Genomic DNA, 20,851 nt, shown 5'->3' on the forward strand with positions numbered 1-20,851 from the left:
ATCTCCATCAACATCTGACAACAGGGGTAATAAACGTAAAATGAAACAATTCAGGCAAATTGTGCCAGTAATAGCACCTGCCAAGCTATTATTAAGAGAAGGATTGACTTTTGCCAGCACAGACACATGTCCAGGTCGAACAGCAAATTATGCAAAATTAGTATAGTTTAATCTGACTTCTTAATCAAAGTCTGGTCGTATCTACACAACTAATCTTTTGCCATCACAGAACAGACACATGTCCAGGTCGAACAGCAAATTATGCAAATTAGTATAGTTTAATCTGACTTCTTAACCAAAGTCTGGTCATATCTACACAAACAACTATTTTAATCTTTTAATCTTTTGCCATCACAGAACAGACACATGTCCAGGTCTAGCAGCAAATTATGCAAATTAGTTTACTATAATCTGACATATAATCTGATTTGATATTCCATTACAGGTTATAACAGAAGAGTGGGTACCATCGAATGATTAATTTTAAAACAAAAGTACTAATTTGCTTAACAAAGTAATCTTTTGTTTATTTTATTTTACACTCTACCATTATATTAATTACTGGGATAAAACTTTACAAGTCTCACTAATATCCAGGTGTTATTACATTACTTTTACCATATACATGATAATAATACTTGCATGCATGCATGCATGTAGATGGATTTTTCTGGTATCATAATAAAACTGTATCATATTCTATTATCTGTATAAATTTGGTAAGTACAGTAATCAAACAGATTAAATTATCTTGATGCCCTGTTTTTATAATGAATGGGAAGCTATGTGTACAAAATGTACATGTATGTATGCCTCTATGAACAACTAGTCATAAAACCTTGCCAACAATTCTGAACATACACGAAACATAAATTTTACCCATTTCCTTCTTCTTCACGTCAAAGGTCATGATACCTTAACACTAGTCTAGTTCCTATACGACGTGTTATGATTACTATGATCATCTCCACTCAAGTCTAGGGAAAGCTGTTATTCTAGCACACAAATCTGTGCTACCCCAGACTGTGTTCATATAAATGTGATAACTTTATCACGTCCCCACATGATTTTAGTTTCAAGAGGTGAAATCCGGTTAAAGAGCAATTGTCTACAGGAACTAACCAATTGCAACAGCCTGTCAATTTGTGATGGATTACTACTGACGCGTGTCGTTTACCCTTCGCCCAGCAGAGGGTAGCACAGATTTTTGTGCTAGAATAACGATTTTCCTTATATGTGAGTGGAGATGATCGTAGTAATGATATCGTAACACGTCGCATAGAAACTAGACTACCTCAACACAGACACTGCCTGTGTGATTCTTATTCTCCATGTACTTTCTCTGTTACATGTCTGTAAAGCTAAATAAAGACACTGGTATGATGTAGAAACACTTCGACAACATACATGTACATACATGTACAAGTAGGGTACCTGTAAAAAACCATTCTGATGGCACAAAACATTAACAATAGTACGGCACAGTCCATGTCATTATTCACCATATGAACAGGTGATGAGTGGAAGTGACAGTCTTCTACATCCATTGACAGCCACACCTTATCAATTTCCTCACCTTGTCATCTAATTCATCATTTTGCGTCTTTACAGGAAACTGAAATTGTGTCGAAAACCATTACGTGATTTTATTAGCCATGTTATCGAAACATTCTTTTTCAACCACAAGTTTATTGACAATTATCAACAAAAGTAGTTACTATTTTATTACCAGAACTTAAAAATAAGAGTTGTTGTCATGACAACCATTACATTTTGACCCCATCACTTAAATAGCAATACTCATGATTTTAGTTACATCTTCATTTGAATGGCTTCAGTACATTTATGATATCATAAAAAGTTGGTGAATATGAGATTTATAGCTGCGTTTTTAAAGTTTAAATTCTAATCATATGTAGAATGCACACATTCATAATTAACAGCTATTATGTGGCACACTGTCTGGGGGAAACACAAGTCTCATGCATATGATTTAATAGATGAATGGAAGGCAGTGTTTATTGCTGTATTCAATCTTGCCGGGAGCTGGAATAATTCCTGCAAGATAGGCTCAACTGGAATCCCAGGTGTACATACTTTAGAAGTCAATCTGTTCAAATAAATATGTTACTATATGTATAGGCAATAAAAACTGTCTCTTTTGATCATTACGTGTACCTGTGCAGTGATGAAATACTGTTTAATTACAGAGAGGCTTACTTTATTGGAGGTGTTATTATATTCAAGTTGTGCATGGTTTTGAAAATAGCATTTTGCATAGCCCGAAGTAAAGTAATATAATGTCCAGATTGGGTACAGTGTAGGAATATGGGTTGCAGGCATTTCAAGGCCCCAAGGTTTGTAAAGCAATTGATCAATGCATAATGCAGGTCGAAGTGTTGTACAGTGCTACGAATATACCTACATTTGTATATGCAAATATGTACATTTTGGAGAGCGCAAAGAGTATATATATGGATATGCATGATTGATCAAATGGTTCATGTGGACTGTTCACTGAACACAGACTTCACTAAACATGACTGTCCACTAACACAATGTTCTATGATGTACTACACAAAACTGTCCACTAATCATGACTGTCCACTAAACATGACTGTCTAAGATGTACTAAACACACTAAACCTCTTCATCGTAAATTCAGTTGCAATAAACATTCTGTTATAACTAACACTCTGCCATGTCCCTCCATACTTCAGTTACCAATAGAGTAAATGCATCACTACAATGAACATTTCATTATAACAAAGCTTTCGTGTATTCCAACAAGTTCATTATACAGAAGTTAGTGGTACAGTGCACTTCGAAAAACGTTTTCAGTTTTAAACCAACGGCACAAGTATTATCATTGTCTACATCACATGTAAATTTTAATTCAACTTTTTAGGAATCACACGATGGAACATATCAATTTTCTCCCTATGAGATAATAAGTACGGAAAATTTGTATAAAGCAGAAAAGTGTTGCAATTTAAAATATGTTGCAATTGAATACAATAACAGCTGGAACATCTTCATTGTTAAACACTTTTAGCAGACATTTTTAATGGCAGTACAGTAATGCTTCCTAAATTAGCATTGCCCATTTTTTAAAAAAAGGTCAAATCTACATGTATTACTCTGAAATACTCCTATGATTATCCTCTATAAACTAATTATTATATGATGAAAAATTATCATTTTAGCTGATCACTCCAGACATTTTAGTAGTTAAAACTCTCAATGTGAAACTCAGTCATGCAAGTATTGACCCACTTTTCATTCATATCATGTTTCACTTTCAGATAGCCCATAGATCTTTCTTTGACTGCAAAGGTACAATGCAGATATCGAGATATGCAAATTAGCAGACTTACAAAATAGGTAAATGGCTATGCAAATGAATGTATAAACTATGCAAATTAGATATACATATGCAAATTTATGCCAACTACATAAAGACAGTCTTCAATATTTGACAATATGCAACTTTTTTGAGCTAAATTATTAAGATATTTGTGAAACAAAAGAGAGCATTGTAATGCTAATGAATTCATTTTGTATGCAACACAGCTTCCAAGTTTCATGGATAGAACCCCACTACTACATGTATACATTACCACACACACACACACACAACCCTGTTTTGGCCCAGTGTCTTCAATGGAGTGGACAAACTGTTATTTCAGTAAGTCTTTGCCTGTCTCTTTTATCATTCTAATTACAGCAGGTAAAACCCTTGATGTGAAATCACCCATTCAAGGAGCTCATCTAACCTGCTTTCTATTGTATCAAGTTTCAGATGGCATATCTTTCACTAGAAAAGTGAAACTTAAGAAGAGACTTAGGGGTTATAACTGGAACACCCTTAAAACTGATGAATTCTTAAATGACCATATGGACGAGGATTGGGTATTTATTTTGGATTTTTAATTTATAAGACAATTTTATCACAACTTCCTACTAGAAAAATCAAATGTGAAACAACATATGCCAAGTATGTGTTTATAACTGAATACATTGCAAAAAAGCTAAAACAATGTCTAAAAAGTTCAACTGAACAATTCACAATAGAACTATGATGTGAACAATAATAATATAATATTGTAAATTATTAATAAACATTTTATCATATAAATTGTAATATTTTGAGATTGGGTATATTTGAATAAGTTACGTGCATACATGAATATAAACATATTGATAATTTCTGGGATATAATTTTGCAGAAAGGCCTAATAATGTGAATTCTTATTTGTTGAATTATGTATTTTATAAACATAACTATATAAATTGTAATATTTTGAGATGGGCTTTTACAATTGTTTGTTGATGTAATTCATAAACATTGAGTAATATTAATTTTGATATTTGTTAGGTCTTAAGTTTGCGAAAAGGCCTTTTGTTTTGAAATAGGCACATGTTCAGCATGGGTTGATACAAGAACAATTCTCCACATTAGTGTATTGTATTATCTCTATTCTTACCTTGACAATACTAAATTTCATTTGTATAGACATTTAGTACTGAATGCACTTATCATAATTACCTTCCTATAATAGGGGAAATTATCAAATTATATCTACAATTCATTTCTGTACTCGCATGACGAATTTTACTATTCATCTACGGATTGCATCGGGAATAATCAAATTACCATTCCAGTTCCTTAGATAACAAGAAAATGGCATTTTGAACATCTGCAAGGACATCTCTGCATGTAAATGACGGTTTCATTTGGGAAATGGGTCAGCGAACTTTAGTCGTTTTCATAAATATTTGAAATAAAATAAAATATTAATATTTGTTTCTTTAAGTTGAGTTATGCAAGCCTGAGTGCAGAGTCCATTAGAGTATAGACAGTGGAGGGGAAAGTTTGACCAAATATGCATAATTAGTTCACAACAACCTGATTACCACTTAGTAGGACAGTTTGGCCAAATATGCAAATTAATTGCTAATCACCTGATTATCCTAATAAGGAAAATTTCACCAAATATGGATCAATCAGTAATAAATCACCTGATTGTTCCTAATAAGGAAAGTTACACAAAATGTACATTAATTACCATTCACCTGATAGTTCGTATAAGGAAGTTATACCAAATATGGAAATAAAGACAAAAGGCCTAGATAACCCCCAAATATGGATGCATTTGTCCCTAATAAGGAAGTGATTGTGTAAACATGGAAATGACAATTCTAAATATAAGCCAAGGACACTGGGTCTTAACAATGAAATGTAGTCATACGATGGTCATGATATTCTAACTCCAAATTAAAATATTTTTTTTTACCTTTTATACCATGAAATATTAATCTTTTTGAAAACAAATATTAATTCATATCAATGAAATATCAAACTTGAGACATTTTAATCTTTATTTGAATTTTCATACATGAAATTACAAATTTGATGTAAGAAATATTAAAACTTTATTTAAGAATTTGTAATCTTCTTTGCATGAAATATTAATTTTAATAAAAGGACATGATGTTTATGGAAGAATTTACCACCAAGTTTAATAGAAATAATAGTTATTTTCAAAACTGAAATTTTAACTAGAATTTTATGACATTTTCGGGGAAGGGAAGGGAGGGGGAGGAGAGGGGGTGAATTTCATTTTTGAAATCAACTTTACACTAAGCTTTCCGCCTAGACATTACATGTTTTATGTCAGTTTGTACCAACTTGAACTAGTTGCAGTAAAGAGATTGCCAGGTCAATAACAGCTACAATTAGTAGATAATTTCAATAGCTAGTATGGAGGTGCCACCAATTAGTGGCCTTGATAATGGTGTACTTAGCATGGTAATTATAGTTAATGTATTTGCCCTAGTTTTTGCTGGTATAATAATATCACACTCCGTACATATATTACATCTATAAGACAAGTAATTACATTCTGTATGTATACGCCAATGGAAGTCTTTAACTGAAAAATTTGTCTAAAAATTACGATAAAAATCATTTGATCCATAACATAATTTCAACATTAACAATGTCAGTGTAATTTTATTCATTAATTTTTCACAAAATTTCTGGTCAATTTATAATTCTACTTCCTTTGTCATGAAATTAGTCAGCCATTTATCGTTATCTCAATTCTTTATAAAGACTTCAATTTCTACGTTTTTCTCATTAACCAAATAATTAGCTTCACCAACTGCATCTGTCTTTTTGCTTGTGAGATAAAATACATATCTAAACTATTATTACCCTAACATCTTTTTGAGTCACTTTTAAAATATTTGTACAATGTACATTCATTTTCGTTTCGAATATATTTTAAACATTTCACAACGTATGAAAGGAATACCAAATACATACATAACTGACAGAAATATTTGAACATATTACCAGCCAAAAAAAAATACATCTAACATATCTGAAATTGTGAAGAAAATAAATGGATGAATGTATTTATTTATTCAGACTTTTTAGTATGTGTTTGAACTGCTGTGTGACCCCTTGTTGCAATATTTGGTTGTCCGTATACACTTCATAGTATTTTGAAGTCATACTTTAATGCAAAACCTGGTGGGACATTTACAGTATTTTTAGTACTCATTTCATTCTAGTAAACAAATATATTCATAGTAATGAAAATTTCTATTCACAGAGCCAAAAAATTCTCGGAAATGAATCCCAAATTTCTGCTGATGTCTCGTCAACATTGTCAGGGGTGTACTACACCCCTGACACCCCTGACCCTGATGTCTCGTCGGTATCTTCAGGGATGTAGTACACCCCTGACGATACTGACGCGATGTCAGCAGAAATTTGGGTTCACTTCCAAGAATCTTTTGACTCTTGTGAGTGAAATTTTCATTACTAAGTATGAACCCAGAGTCCATGAACATTCATTCTCGCAAAAAATATTCAATTTTAACGTAACATAACACTGACAATACAGTATTACATGTATTGTTGGTAGTGTTTTCCTTGGCTGTGATATATTTGTGAATTGTGGCTGAAGAAAGAGAAGAATTGTACTAATTGTGTACACTACATACATTCCAGGTTTGGATTTTCTATCATACTTAAAACAATTTGCCTATCTTGAGTTCTAAATCCCTAAAGACACATAAAAGTGTTTGCCTATTTGCATCTCACACGTCTTTCAGTTACTTAGATGAAGTAGGCCAGTCTTGGCTGTTTATAAATGTGTAATCAGAATGCTGTATGAGTGTCGCAAGATTGTCACTATTACATTCTGGTATTTCCATTATTGATGTCTGCAGCTTGTAAGCTATCAGGCCTGTACTTACTCGCAATCAAAAAACTGATGAATTTTCTCCAACATGTCTCTTCTCCGGAAGGTGATTTTGTCAGAAGAGTGTTATTATTCATCTTGAATGTAACTACAGTGAACTGAACATATTAATTTTAATGAGAAACCAAATTGAGATAATTCATATAACCGCTGTATCTGCGTCACTAAAACTTTGCATTTAGATTACCCAAATGAAAGCCTTTGCTCTGACCTTTAACCTTACTTGTGACCAGCGATAATGTGCAATTGACATAGCGATACTGTCTATAATGACTGTTGTCAGGGAGCTGTCACATGATACAAACACTCTGATAAACACACCAAGGGAATGTCACTGGTGAGCAAACAAATGAGAATTTGTTAATTTTTCAATAACCACTTGGAGACGACTTCATTTTAATATTGAGCTGCACAAACTAGACAGAAATTCACTGCCAAGACTTCAATATAGGTCTTGACCTTCAATTGAACTTGGACTTAAATGCCACAAGCTAATTTTCAAAAACATGAACGAGCTGAAAATGAATGCAACTTTGAAAGCAACGAAGCCAGAGACTTCGGCTTCTGACTTGATAATGTCGTTCAAGCCAGTATGTTGAGCCAGACAGCCACATCTCTGGACTATGAACAACACAGCATCATGTACAGTCAAATAGCAAACACACATTTCTCAATATTGATTGATTATGCTAACTGCTCTAGATGGCACATATAGAATTGATCACCATTGTCAAACTGCGCCATTATATTACTTTCTAACACCTGTGATGTTTCATTCATGGAATGGGGGTACATTTAATCTAAACAAACACATTTTATTTCCCAAAGCTTAATATAACTATCTAATATATACATGTACTTACTATATAGTCCCTAAGTGACCTTAGTCTTACCAGGATAAAGCAAGCCATCCTAAGCCAATAAAACTCTTGTTGTACCATGCTTCAATATTACCCCTGAATTAATTTTATCACACAATATGCTGGCAAAATCTATATCTCCTGGATATCTGCAGTCCTCATTATTCCCCCCCCCCCCCCAACCATGCATCTGCAGACCTCATTAAGTCCCATCCCACCCAATATGAAGGTCAAATTTACAGGAAAACAATTTGGAAATTTTTACAGCATTTCCTTCCTCGGTTAAAAGGGTGAATATCTTACAATGGTTAAGTGTTTCGGAAACAAATTTGATGCATTTTTACAATCACTAGAATGATGAGTTCACATCAACATCATAGATAGATTGAGTGTAAAGGAAACTGCAATAATTTGACCAGGTAAATCTCTTCAGTTCAACATTACCACCACTGGAACAAATGATCTTAAAATGATCTTATTAACATTTCGCAAAGTCTCGAAACAAAACAGGGTGCTACTGTACCATAATTTGTCTACAACATGGATAAATCCAAACTAGAACACAGACTGTGCACTCAATTTACCAAATATTGTCTGCCGTTCAAATTAGAATGCAAAGCTATACTTGGAGCTCACTCCAGTGTCACAGAAACAATGACTCATCTGCAAATGAAGGACCTTTGACCTTTGACCTCAGTACCAGCTTGTCAACGAGGAAGTGGGGAAAAAGAAATCAAGGTACTTACTTCCTGATGTAAATGAGTCACGATTGTCGCAGTTTTAATCAAAAGAAACACAACATTGGGTAAATACACAGCGATTTAGACCACTATAGAAATGTCGAACGACATGTCTATCTGATATTTTGTCTAATGTAGTCCGTCCTGCCCAATATGATTCACTAATGAAAGGGCTGTGGACCACTAATCTGACAAAAAATTTGACACCATAATTTTTGTTTCATTTTTACATTTTACATAACATTGGCAGCCTGTCTAAACTGCATATTAGCAAATTGGTATTGTCTAACTATCCTAGATCAAATAAAAATTATTTCAGTATATTCATACCTTTTCCATGTAAAACAAAAGCTTCATCTTAGAAATTGAAATACTTCATTTTTGAAAACTTAAAATAATTTTTCATAAATTTTCAAATTACTTGTCTGCTGAATGTTTTCTCCATTAGTGGAAAATACTAAAACTTTTTTAATTTCATTTAATAGTCAAACGGTACACATGCCCCATGTATCATATTTTGAAATTTGATGTTATTAAATTTTTATCACAGCATTGTCTGGACCACTGGTTTAATTTCGTGTGATCACCGTACATGTTTAAATGTATTAGTTTACAGATAACTTAGTCAATCGCTGAATTATAAATTATGGTATTCTAGCTAAAACTGATTTGAATCAGTAAAATGCATTTCAGTTCAATATGGAATGGCCTAGAGGCAGTGGTAAGTAATCTAGATATATGCGCTAGAAGCTAAAAGTGAAATTCAAGCTGGGTGTTGGGGTCCGTGTGCTTTGAGTCAGTGTGCCTATGGCATTTTTCACACAGTAAATTAATTTTGTATTGAAAGTACAAAATTACAAGGTGTACGACACAGACTTAATGTCTCTCTGTATTAATTTTGCTTCAAATGAAGAATTTTTTGTATTTTTCTAGTTAAATATAGCTGATGTGTAATGTACGTGTTATGACAAATGTATTAATTTCTCTACAATCCTGTATGTCTCCCAATTTCTTGGTCTTCCCAATAATTGTATCATGGAATATTACTCATATTGTTTACCTAATTGTCTCTCAGGTTTACAAGAAATGATTACACATTTTTTAAGCAATAAACACAAACATTTTTTTTTATACGAAACAAAAATATCAGAAAAATGCTTTGATTTAGAATGTAGTGTACCTTAGCCCAGAGACTTGGCTATCTAACGCGATATATTTGGCTTGATATTTTGTTCCGGTGAACATCATTTTCAAGCCAGATAGCTAAGTCTTGGTGCTAGATGTTCCTCTAAGGCCTAAAGTTTATGTGCCACTTTAAAGTACATATTTACATTTTAATTTAAGATAAGTTGCTATCTGGGTTTCAGTGAAGGGTGGTAATTTTCTGTTTCATTTCAATTATAAAACAAAAATACTGATTATGATGCCTACACATTTTATCAGAGTTTCCCATCAAAATAATAATTATTTGTACTGGCTGGAGAGATTTGTTGCAGCTCAGTGCTCTATCACATCGAGATTTGTTGGTGTTTATGAAGTGCAAAAGAAAACAATACTGTCAATAGCTACACCAATGCCAGTGGTTGGCTAATCAATTAACGGCTGCTTGGAGGAATGAATCTCCAAAAACGCTTCCATAAAACAAGCTTCAGAGGTTGTATTTGACATAAATTGTATATTACTTGAAAGGGAAAAACCCTTCCTCCTTTAGGTGTGGCTGTATGAAACCTAAGGAAATGCTCTCACTATTTGGATAACAACAGGGGCTTTTTCTTATCAGTGGTCTGCCAAACAAGGAAGTAAACTTTATTTTGCCATTGTTTGTAGTTACCAATGTTTACAATGTGATATACTATGTACACTAATATCTTATCTACAACGACGTCACATGAGAAACTTGAAAATACCTTTCTTGTACTTTATGTGTACCCACAGACATTCAGTAGAAAAGGGGAAACTTGGGGAAACACCAACATCTTGTATACTTGTAAAACTAACATCATTACTAGTATGTTAGAGTGTGTTATGAATATCTTAGTAGTAAATTACTATAACAATGGATGGTGAGTATTAGACTTTCTAGTTAATGTACATGTATGCTTGTGTGTGTGTGTGTGTGTGTGTGTGTGTGTGTGTGTGTGTGAGTATGTGCATATGTATGTATGTATGTATGTATGTATGTATGTATGTATGTATGTATGTATGTGTGTGTGTGTGTGTGTATGTATGTATGTATGTATGTATGTATGTATGTATGTACGTATGTACGTACGTACGTACGTATGTATGTACGTACGTATGTATGTATGTATGTATGTATGCATGTGCATTCTGATATGATATGCCACTCACTGACATACCTGCTTGTTATTCAGTGTTCACATAAAATGGTATTCTCCCATCCCATACTATGTGGCAACTCACAAAAAATACAAACCTGTTTTTTTTATCATTTCGACAAATTCTGTCTTTCAATCGAGAGCAAACTGGTATATATACATACATGTACATTTATATATATAGAAACCACTGCAGTCGTATATTTGTAACATTACCCCTATTACACAGTATAAAACTGTCCTTTTTTGACCTCTGTAATCTTTGAAGCGAGCATCATTTCCGCTGAGCTTTCATTGAAGAGTAGATGAATTTCAGAGAAGACACCCTAAGCTATAAACAGTAATCCATTATTCAGAATCAGAGTAAGCATCCTATGTGTGTATTTTGGTTAGCAATCCCTGCCATAAATCTAGTCTTATCAATGTACTACTTCTACTAGTAAACAGTAAGAGATATTCCAGTACTCAACAGTGTAAAACAATGATGCGAATCCCAAAATTTTTGCCAACATTTTCAGAGGTATATGTACTTCAATTGCCCATTGTAGTACACCACTGGAGATGCTGACAAGATGTCGGCAAAAATATGAGATTTGCTCTCAAGAAATTTGTTTAACACTGTAAGTAGAAATTTTCATTAGTAAAATGAATCCAGAGTCTATAGACATTCATTTTTGCATTATGGGATAATTATTGACGGGTAATATGTACAATCTATTATGAAATAAATGCATAAACGACTTCTAAGTTATATTTTTGCCAGTTTGGTGGATAAGTTGCATATATCATTGAGTTCTAAGTCAAGTAGTGTTATAAGAACTCCAGTCAGCTACATGTATGTAAATGTTGGGCGACCATCCTCCCTGTAACACTACCCCTACTCTGCACTAAACTATAGTTGTACCTGTTCCGAAGCACTGACAAGTTATGCTTCAGCGCTTAACATATACCTTTAGTCACGATACTTGCATGTGATTCTTCATGTACTAAATACCTCGTACTCTGGGACTTACTGGATAGTCACATTTCAGACTTTTCCTCAAGCATTGTTACATTTAAATCAGGGAATGCTCTGCAGATAATAAGTATGATAGTATCCTGTTTTTGCTCGTTTGTAGATCTTGTGTACAAATACCCCCCCCCCCCCTCTCACAACACTCCATCCCCATCCCCACTAGAAAGAGGATTTTCATAATGAGTACATGATAATGATAAATCATCAGTGGAGACCTGCATGCACACTGGATCATTTGAAGTAACACTTATATTTCATTGCTTGCCCAAAGCAAGGCAACAGGAGTTTTGAGCCTCATTGTAATGCTTGAGTATACCCACAATAAAATGAAAACTTTGTCTTAGCAAGTAAGTTATTGTCAAATTGATTTCAAGTTATATCACTACTAAAGCTCCCAAACATCATAGGGCCCCATGAGTATCGAGGGGGGGGGGGGGGGGAACAACTCCATTTTTAGCCTTAAATCAGTTACTTCTATACTCATTTTAAGATTAGGAAGTGTCCTCCCTCTGCCATTACTCTTTATATCTCCCCTCCCCCCATACCTATCAATAATACTACAGAATTAATGACAACACATTGTTACTACCCTAACCACAATGACAAACTAACCCTAAAGCTAAATGTTACTATAGAGTGAGTTTTTGTCATGACCTCTTCATTTTCCCAGTACAATATTGATGTGTAATGGAAATTACACCCAAGGGGGACAAAAAAGGGAACTTTTACCAAAATAATTGTTGTTATCTATGAGTCCATTACCTCTTTAAACAGTTTTGTAGGGAAAGCTGATAGTCATGGTGTGGTTGTTAGCCACAAATGGGTTCCAGAAGTTAGCATACACAACATATAAACACTTCATGACTGGTAAATGGGTTTATGTAGATACTAAACCATACTGCAAATACAATTTAGGTAGTAGTAAACTTCCATGCTACAAGTCGATGTTATTTCTCAACTTAGCAACTTGAACTGAGTTTCCAGTCTTCATTTTCACCTTCACTGTCGACTTCATAGAATAAGATATCACATTCGTTGTATGATTTTGGGGAATGTGCGTGGCATGAGGAGTCATGTTCAATGGCATTTGGGTCAATTTGGCATGGAATTTGTTGGGTCAAGAACACAGAAACAGTAGGAGTATCATTATACCAAGTGTATTATAAATAAACACATATTTTTTCACATGTGGGGTACACAGTTTGATTTTGATATTACTTAAATCCCACATAATTCTTGGGAATCATACTTTTATCTTATATGAACAGACCACTGTAGAAGTACTCAACAGTGATTACAACGGAACATACAATATGATCAGTTTTGGAACAAGATTAAATATCACTTTTGAGGTCAACTACACGATGCGATAACGAGGAATTGTTTCAGGAAACCACAAAGCAAACATGTTGTTTGTTTTACAGATATCAAAATAAAGAGGTGCTAACAATGTCACTAATGAGGGTCGAAATAACTGTTTCGTTATCTGACGGTATGTTGCAGAGGCGGATATCGACATTGTCTTTTTTGGCCTGACCGTGAACACTGTGCCTGAGTGGACAAAACACAAATGGGGATCTATTTCCCAACACTTCCGTCGTCTAAATTATTCTTAGAACAACAGTTTTTAAGTACAACAAACTATGAAAATGTTGCCCCATGTCCGGTAACGTTGACTGTATGATAAATATCATTATATTATGTCGTTTTTCGATACCAATGATCTGATCACAATAATTACCAAGGTGTGTGTTGACGGGACAAGGGCTAGCTTTTTTTTGACAACCACTTCGGTCGCCATTTTGTGCACGTGACAAAACATAAAAGGGATACCTCCTTCGGAAGTACAAAAAAGCAGGACGGCTGCGTTCTCTCTACGTACACCACTCATACCATCCGATGTTTTATGTTCTAGCCGATCGGGTAACGAGTTAAGCTAAATACGATCATCTAAGGCTGTGTTCCGCCCCGATGCTTGCGCCATGACTTATCACTTGTAAATACAAATGACAAGTTTGCAACGTTCTTATTTCACTGCGATCGAGTACGAACCAAACACAGCCTTACATGGTCCATGTAAACTTACCTAAAATGAAGGCAAAGTTGTAGAGCCTGGTCCCGCGATAATGATTACCTGTTACCTCCGAACCAGTAGTGTTGCTAGCCAGGATTATTCGTCAAGTCCGAAGGAAAACTCCAGTGCTTGTTATCAGTGAATGTATTTCCGGGTTGTACTAGCGATGTACGGTCTCGTTGCTCTATCACAAGTTTCCGTCTTGCTCATGCCACTGTAGCCCATAATATTCGATACATTGTGACTAAAATGTACATTCCAAATGACCTCAGATAACAGCGCCACTATCGCTGGCCCGCCATATACTTTCGTTTCTCCACGTTCCTCTGTTTGCTTCATTCGCAATGTTTCAAGACATTCTTTAACAGGTACTATGTAAACTGGTCGTTGCAAAGACGTGAATGACAATCAAAAAAGATTTGTTCATATATTACATACATCACCGTAGAAAGAAACATAGATTTTACGTATCATATGACCTTTGACCCACTCATGCAAATATATATTTTCGTCATCATTTCTTATCGATATGTTGCATTGATAGAGTTTCTGTTTATCTTTGATATTAGAATAATTTATAATTCAATAAAACAAAATTTAAACGCGCCTAATTCCATTTGATATATTTTACATATTTTATCAGAGTTTATGATAAATCTGTGCCCTCACTCACCTTTGACCCCCAACGTCAAACGGATATCGATTCACAAATTGTCGTCTGCTCAATCACAAAAGCCTGTAATGAAGAAACACGGCCTTACAGACACCCCAAACAGTGTGAATTCTTACTTGACAAGTAAACTCTTCTGCTTAGATACATCAATGTTGACACTTTGAGGTTTATCGTCATTTTCAGGTAAGGATTACAGTTTTATTTTGTGCATTAACAACTTGCAAGCTGTTTGATCATCTACAAGTGTTGCAAGTTCCCATGCATGACTAATTAGCAGCCCTGGATGTTTCGTACCTTTAAATGTTGTTACTGTCCTTGATCCTGCATTTAAATAAATATATCATTGTAATCACCCTAGATGATATTTTGATTTTTGTCAAGGTTTGAATTGGCATATTTCAGTACTGTCTTGTGTCCATGTTTGCAATGTTTGCGTGACATTAATTTGTCAACTTCACGACCATATTATCATGTCTATGTAATATGTCCCCTAATACTATTCAAAAAGAAAGACGCACATTAAAACGAATTCCACTTCATTGGTGAAAATACATCAAAACACCATGAATAATTTTAAGATATTTCAAATCACCTCTAAACACATAAAAACACACCATAAAAACATAAAGAATAATTAGACATTAAAAGAAGGAAAAAGGGGCAGAGAAGTATCAGTTAAATTATCTCAATTTTTGTAGCATTTTGTACTGCACATTTTCAACAGGTATCAATGTATTTAAAATTTGTTGGACAACTGGATATTTCCAGTTTTTCAAAATACCTTCAGCTGTATTTATTTCACCTCTTGAGTTTGAATTATATGAAACTTGCTTTTAACAATATTACAACATTTTAGACTAAGACACAAAAGCAAACATAATGTGGTATGATCAGATTATTATATTACAACATCTAACTTTCTTAAACTCTTTACTCACAGTGCATTTTTTAAATATTCTTATAACTTATCTTTTCCCCTGTTGAAAAACAATGATGGAAAACAAAATACATATCAAACAATTTATTTATTTATTTATTTATTTATTTATTTATTTATTTATTTATTTATTTATTTATTTATTTATTTTACCTTAGTTGTTTTTGGGAAATCCAGATCACATATCTTATCTGCCTTGACTAATATCTGTCATAATCTGATTCACATGGCATAGTGAATTGTTCATAGTTTTTTAAAGAGAAAACAGAATGCTGAATGGTCTCAACAAAATTCAAGAGGTTTCTAAACATTCTGTCTAGCTTTGAATTTGATCAACCCGTTCATATTTAGCATTGACAGGCTGGCAATTTTGTTTTCACTCAAATAGGCACGGAAGTGACACACAATTCTTTGTGTTAAATATTGGATATATGGAAAATCAACTGAATCAATTTTAGAGAAAAAGAAAGTTGCAACACCCTCAGTGAATAATTAAAATTGTGTGTCACTGAAATTTTATGTGGTTAATATTCTTACTTCTACCAGAAAGAGTACATGTTGTGAATAACATAATGTCAGCAGAATCAGACCAACAAGTTCCACATCATGGATACAATGACAAATCAAGAACTTCAGCAGATCACAAAGGTAATATTAATAATATGTACTGATAAGATAAATTATGACAAAGAATACATTACAAAATCTGATAGAGGAGCTTTCCAATTAAATTGAATTATTTAAAATTCAATCAATTCAAGTCACATGTATAGTGTAGCTGCTTTCTTTCTTTGATATTACTGAGTTGACTGAAGGTCACATTGCACCAAAGGTGCACATCGAGGGCTGTGCACCAGAGGTTCTTTCATCCTTGGCTTTTTGTTCAGCAGCCTTCAGAGCATACCAGGTCTTCCTACAACTTAGTACAAGACTATTCAAGTTATATATCACCAGTTTCCAGTTCCACACAAACTTCAGAGGTACTGTACAGTTAGAAGGCTGTCGAGAATAGTTAGGTATTTCAATTGTAAATGCATTCACTTACATGTAGTTTTTTGCCATAATTCCAATGGTAGTTTATACTATAGGTGAGGTTTCTGTTATAAGATACCAATTACGTGTTTCCCAAGGTACAATTCTCAGTCAGGCATGTAGAATGCACCAATAGGGGCAGAAATATTGACAGCTAAAACAAACATGATTTCTCTTCTTATTTTAGGAAAGACATGTTGTACAATGATGCAAAAAAAAAAAAATTCTGAGGTTTTAAAACCTCCTATTAAAATTTGCATTATGATAGTTACAGCCACACCTTCCTGTCTTTTACAGAACCTTATCTATATGGTGATAAAGATAGACACCTACCCTCACAATGGCAATCAGGGAGTGCAGAATGTACTAGTGCTAGGACATCCCAAGAATCTCAAATTCTTACAACAGACTGTGGAATTGAAGTGTCGTCTGTCTTGCAGTCTGAGTCAATTCAACTCACAGACTCTCCACAAAAGACTGATCAGATTGGTAGCAAAGAGGGAAAAGATAACCTTGACTCAGAGGTTAGTATTTGTAAGGGGTCCCGAGGAGACACGTTTCGATGGACATTTCTTGGCACACTTGAGCTCAATTTAGACCATTTTATGTCATTTTATTGAAATTGATACTTTTGTTGAATTTGTAATTATTCATAATTAAAATTCATTTTCCCTCACCATCTGACCGACCAAAAGTTGACTATTTACTTAAGACTGACACCAGTCCCTTGGGAGATTTTTTTTGGCCTCATAATCTTCAAATGTTTTGGTTATTCATGTCAAATTTTGTGAAGGAAAATATGGTCAACATTTATTCATATTATTGTTGAATCTTTGTAGTTTTCATGGCATTATTTGCAAAACATGCTTTTGATTTGCTTGTGTACCAATTCTTATATGTTCAAACAGTAGTTTCTAACTCTGACTTGATGCAATTTGGCTATATGAAGGAATAACTAAACAAAGATACAAACATAGTAAATATAAGTAATTATCAATTAATTAATTATTATAAATGTACTGATAAATTGGAAGTGTCATTTAGGGGTGAGATCAATAGTTCAATGTAGGATAAAAAAACCTAATTCTTATACTTAGGCCTCAGAGCCCCATCCCCCACTCCCCCCCCTTCTAACTAAATTGGCCAAAATTGAATTTTTTTGCAGACAGCACAATCAATTTCAAATCAGTATTTAGTAGTATGTAGTGCTATGAATATAAAGCCAGTATGTAGTGAGTAAAAAATAGTTAATTTGTTTACTCTTTATTTTATCTTAGTGCCATACATTTACTACAGTGAAAATTCTTCCATTTATCAATTTGACATATTTAAAGAAATATTTGTATATAGGGGCTACAAAACATCCATTAAAAGCCAAATCGATTTAGTAGGATTAGAACTAAAATGGCTAAACCCCACCCCCAAAGTAAAAGAATTCAGTTTTTTTTCCTTCACTGAACTATTGATCTGGCCCCATATGAGATTTAAAATATATATGCAAGAAGTATACAGTCAGTAGTTGTTCTCTGAAACTATAGTGGTATAGTGATATAGACATTTAATACCAGCAATTCTTTGCAGCACTGACTTGTCAGACTCTGAGGGAAATTTTTTATCATTGTGGAATACACTTTAGCAGAAATATTTTGACATTTCTCTTGGATAGAATATGGATTCAGATTTCTGTTGTAAGCAAAATTCATTTTAATACTAGAATAATTTTGCTGATCTTAACAAAGTGTAATTGAATGTTTTGTTATTGTTTGAAGGGTGATGATAGAGTACACCCTGTACCTGGTGATCTAAGTGTTGTGGAAATAGAATCTGTTGTGGTTGAAGTTGCTCAGGAGATTGAGAGTGATGGCAGTGGTGGCTATTATCAAAGGTCAAGTCCAGAAGAATATACTGGAAATCCTAATGGTATAGAAATAGAACAATTGTTATTAATTGATTGATTACTTGATTGATTGATTGATTGATTGATTGATTGATTGATTGATTGATTGATTGATTGATTGATTCATGCATTCATTGATATATTCATTCATCTGTTCATTCATTCATTCATTCATTCATTCATTCATTCATTTGTTCATTCATTCATTCATTCATTCATTCATTTGTTCATTAATTAATTAATTAATTCATGTTGTTTAACAACAAATTTCCATAAAAAATGACATTATGCAATCCTGAGCTTTCATGCAGAACGAACGATTACATCTCATTTGCATATCGTTTGCATGCAGGTATGCAATAATGTGTTTGGTATTGCACTGCAGTGCAAATGCCTCTAGTATGCGTGCACACCGGTGTAAGTAATCTCTGGTATACATGTAAACAAACATATTATTAGTAGGTCTTGAGGTATAATACTTTGAACCTCAAGATAAAAAATGAAATTTTATAGGTTATTCAACTCACAAATTTAAGTTACCACTTACATTCGTCAACATATTATTTCATATATATATGTGCAGTGAGGCTATTTTAGCGGCTGTATCCACTTTCTTAATTGTGTGACATAGCTTTGTTTTGATTCCACAGATATGAGATTTCAAGATGTGCCAAGATTGGAGGATCTTGCTCAAAGAGTTTGTCAACAGAGAAATGCTGATACTCTAGATACGATATTTAATACAGAACCGTGTAATGCTGGAAGAAAGGTTGAGGAGCAAGACATACAGGTTGATGATCCAGACATCAAAAGTTGTATGAAGAAAATAAAACAGGATGCCATTGTTCCAGCTGATAGCAATGTCTTTGTTGATTCTCCACATGTACATTTCTGTTCACCACTAGCTGAAATCCAGGAGTATACGCAGAGTCAGTCAACGCTAGATGACACAGAAGAACTTCTGAGTCAAGAGTTGTGTGGTTACACAGAAGATTCTATGTATGATGATGAATATGGTGAGAGTTTTGCAGGTTTCCCTAGAATTGGGGAACAGAGGATGGAACTGTCTTTTCCTTTTGAACTTATTAATCATCCTAGAATGGGTGAGGAGCAGATGGAAACATCTTGTCAACATCAGATTAGTGTCATTGGAGCTGGAGTGCCAGTGCCTGTGTTTATTGAAGCCAGAGATGATGAAGTAAGATACAGTGATGAAGCATGTGATGCAGAGAGTTGTCTTAGTGGCGTTAAACTGATAAATGTCTTAACAGATGCCATACAGTCATCACTGCACCAGGAAGTGAATAGGAGTGGTTTGGATGAAAAGGAAAATGATGAGGTTTATCCTTTTGAGAAGACTTTGTGTGACAGTAACATTGAAGAGGAAGGTGATTATTCAGATGATGAAGATGACATCAACTGTACTGTCACAAATGTTCTAGATACTCTCCTTACAGCAGTAGTTCATAATGTTAGTGGTGAAAGTTTTAGTAGTTGTGATGTACAAGCAAGTACAAGTATCAATGAACATAAAGAGGGAATGGTATTTGATGATCTTTCCAAGACAAAACCCGCTGCAGTTGAAGAAACCATTTCTCACATCACAACCAACATATTTCAGCAAGTTAGCACTCACGATCAGCATCAGTTTCAGTTTGACAAAAGTGTGAAATTCTCCATGGAGAATCTGTTTTTTAAAAGTTCAATGCTGTCATCACCTTCACCTGTGGAGAAGAAAGAGGGGAAAATGACACCAAAGTTGTCAGAAGAGACACAGAGTTCCACAATGGATGAGCTACAAACAAGAAATACTAGCATGCCAAAACAAGATAAAGATATGGAAGTCCCTTGCACAGACAGTGAAGGTTTGTTTCAGGCCAAGAAGCTTTCTGATTTGAAGTCCTGTATCAAAAATCAGATATTGAAGGCATCATCTGAGTTTGTGCTACACCTATTTGAAGAAGTGTCACTATCATCAGAGAAAGACACAAAAAGAAAAGTGCAGGT

The 20,851-nt window shown here is 34.1% G+C and overlaps 1 protein-coding gene across 1 annotated transcript in view; it reads right to left on the reverse strand.

The window, feature by feature from the left end:
• LOC144445495 (CYFIP-related Rac1 interactor B-like) overlaps positions 1-14,506 on the reverse strand; it is a 47,892-nt gene extending 33,386 nt beyond the window's left edge. Inside the window, exon 1 of the mRNA XM_078135058.1 lies at positions 14,318-14,506. The gene's annotated coding sequence lies outside the window, so the exon portion shown is untranslated. The remainder of the gene's footprint in view (positions 1-14,317) is intronic.
• Positions 14,507-20,851: the final 6,345 nt, after the last annotated feature.

The sequence above is a fragment of the Glandiceps talaboti genome, chromosome 14 (genome assembly GCF_964340395.1).
Source record: "Glandiceps talaboti chromosome 14, keGlaTala1.1, whole genome shotgun sequence".
NCBI classification, from domain to species: Eukaryota; Metazoa; Hemichordata; class Enteropneusta; family Spengelidae; genus Glandiceps; species Glandiceps talaboti.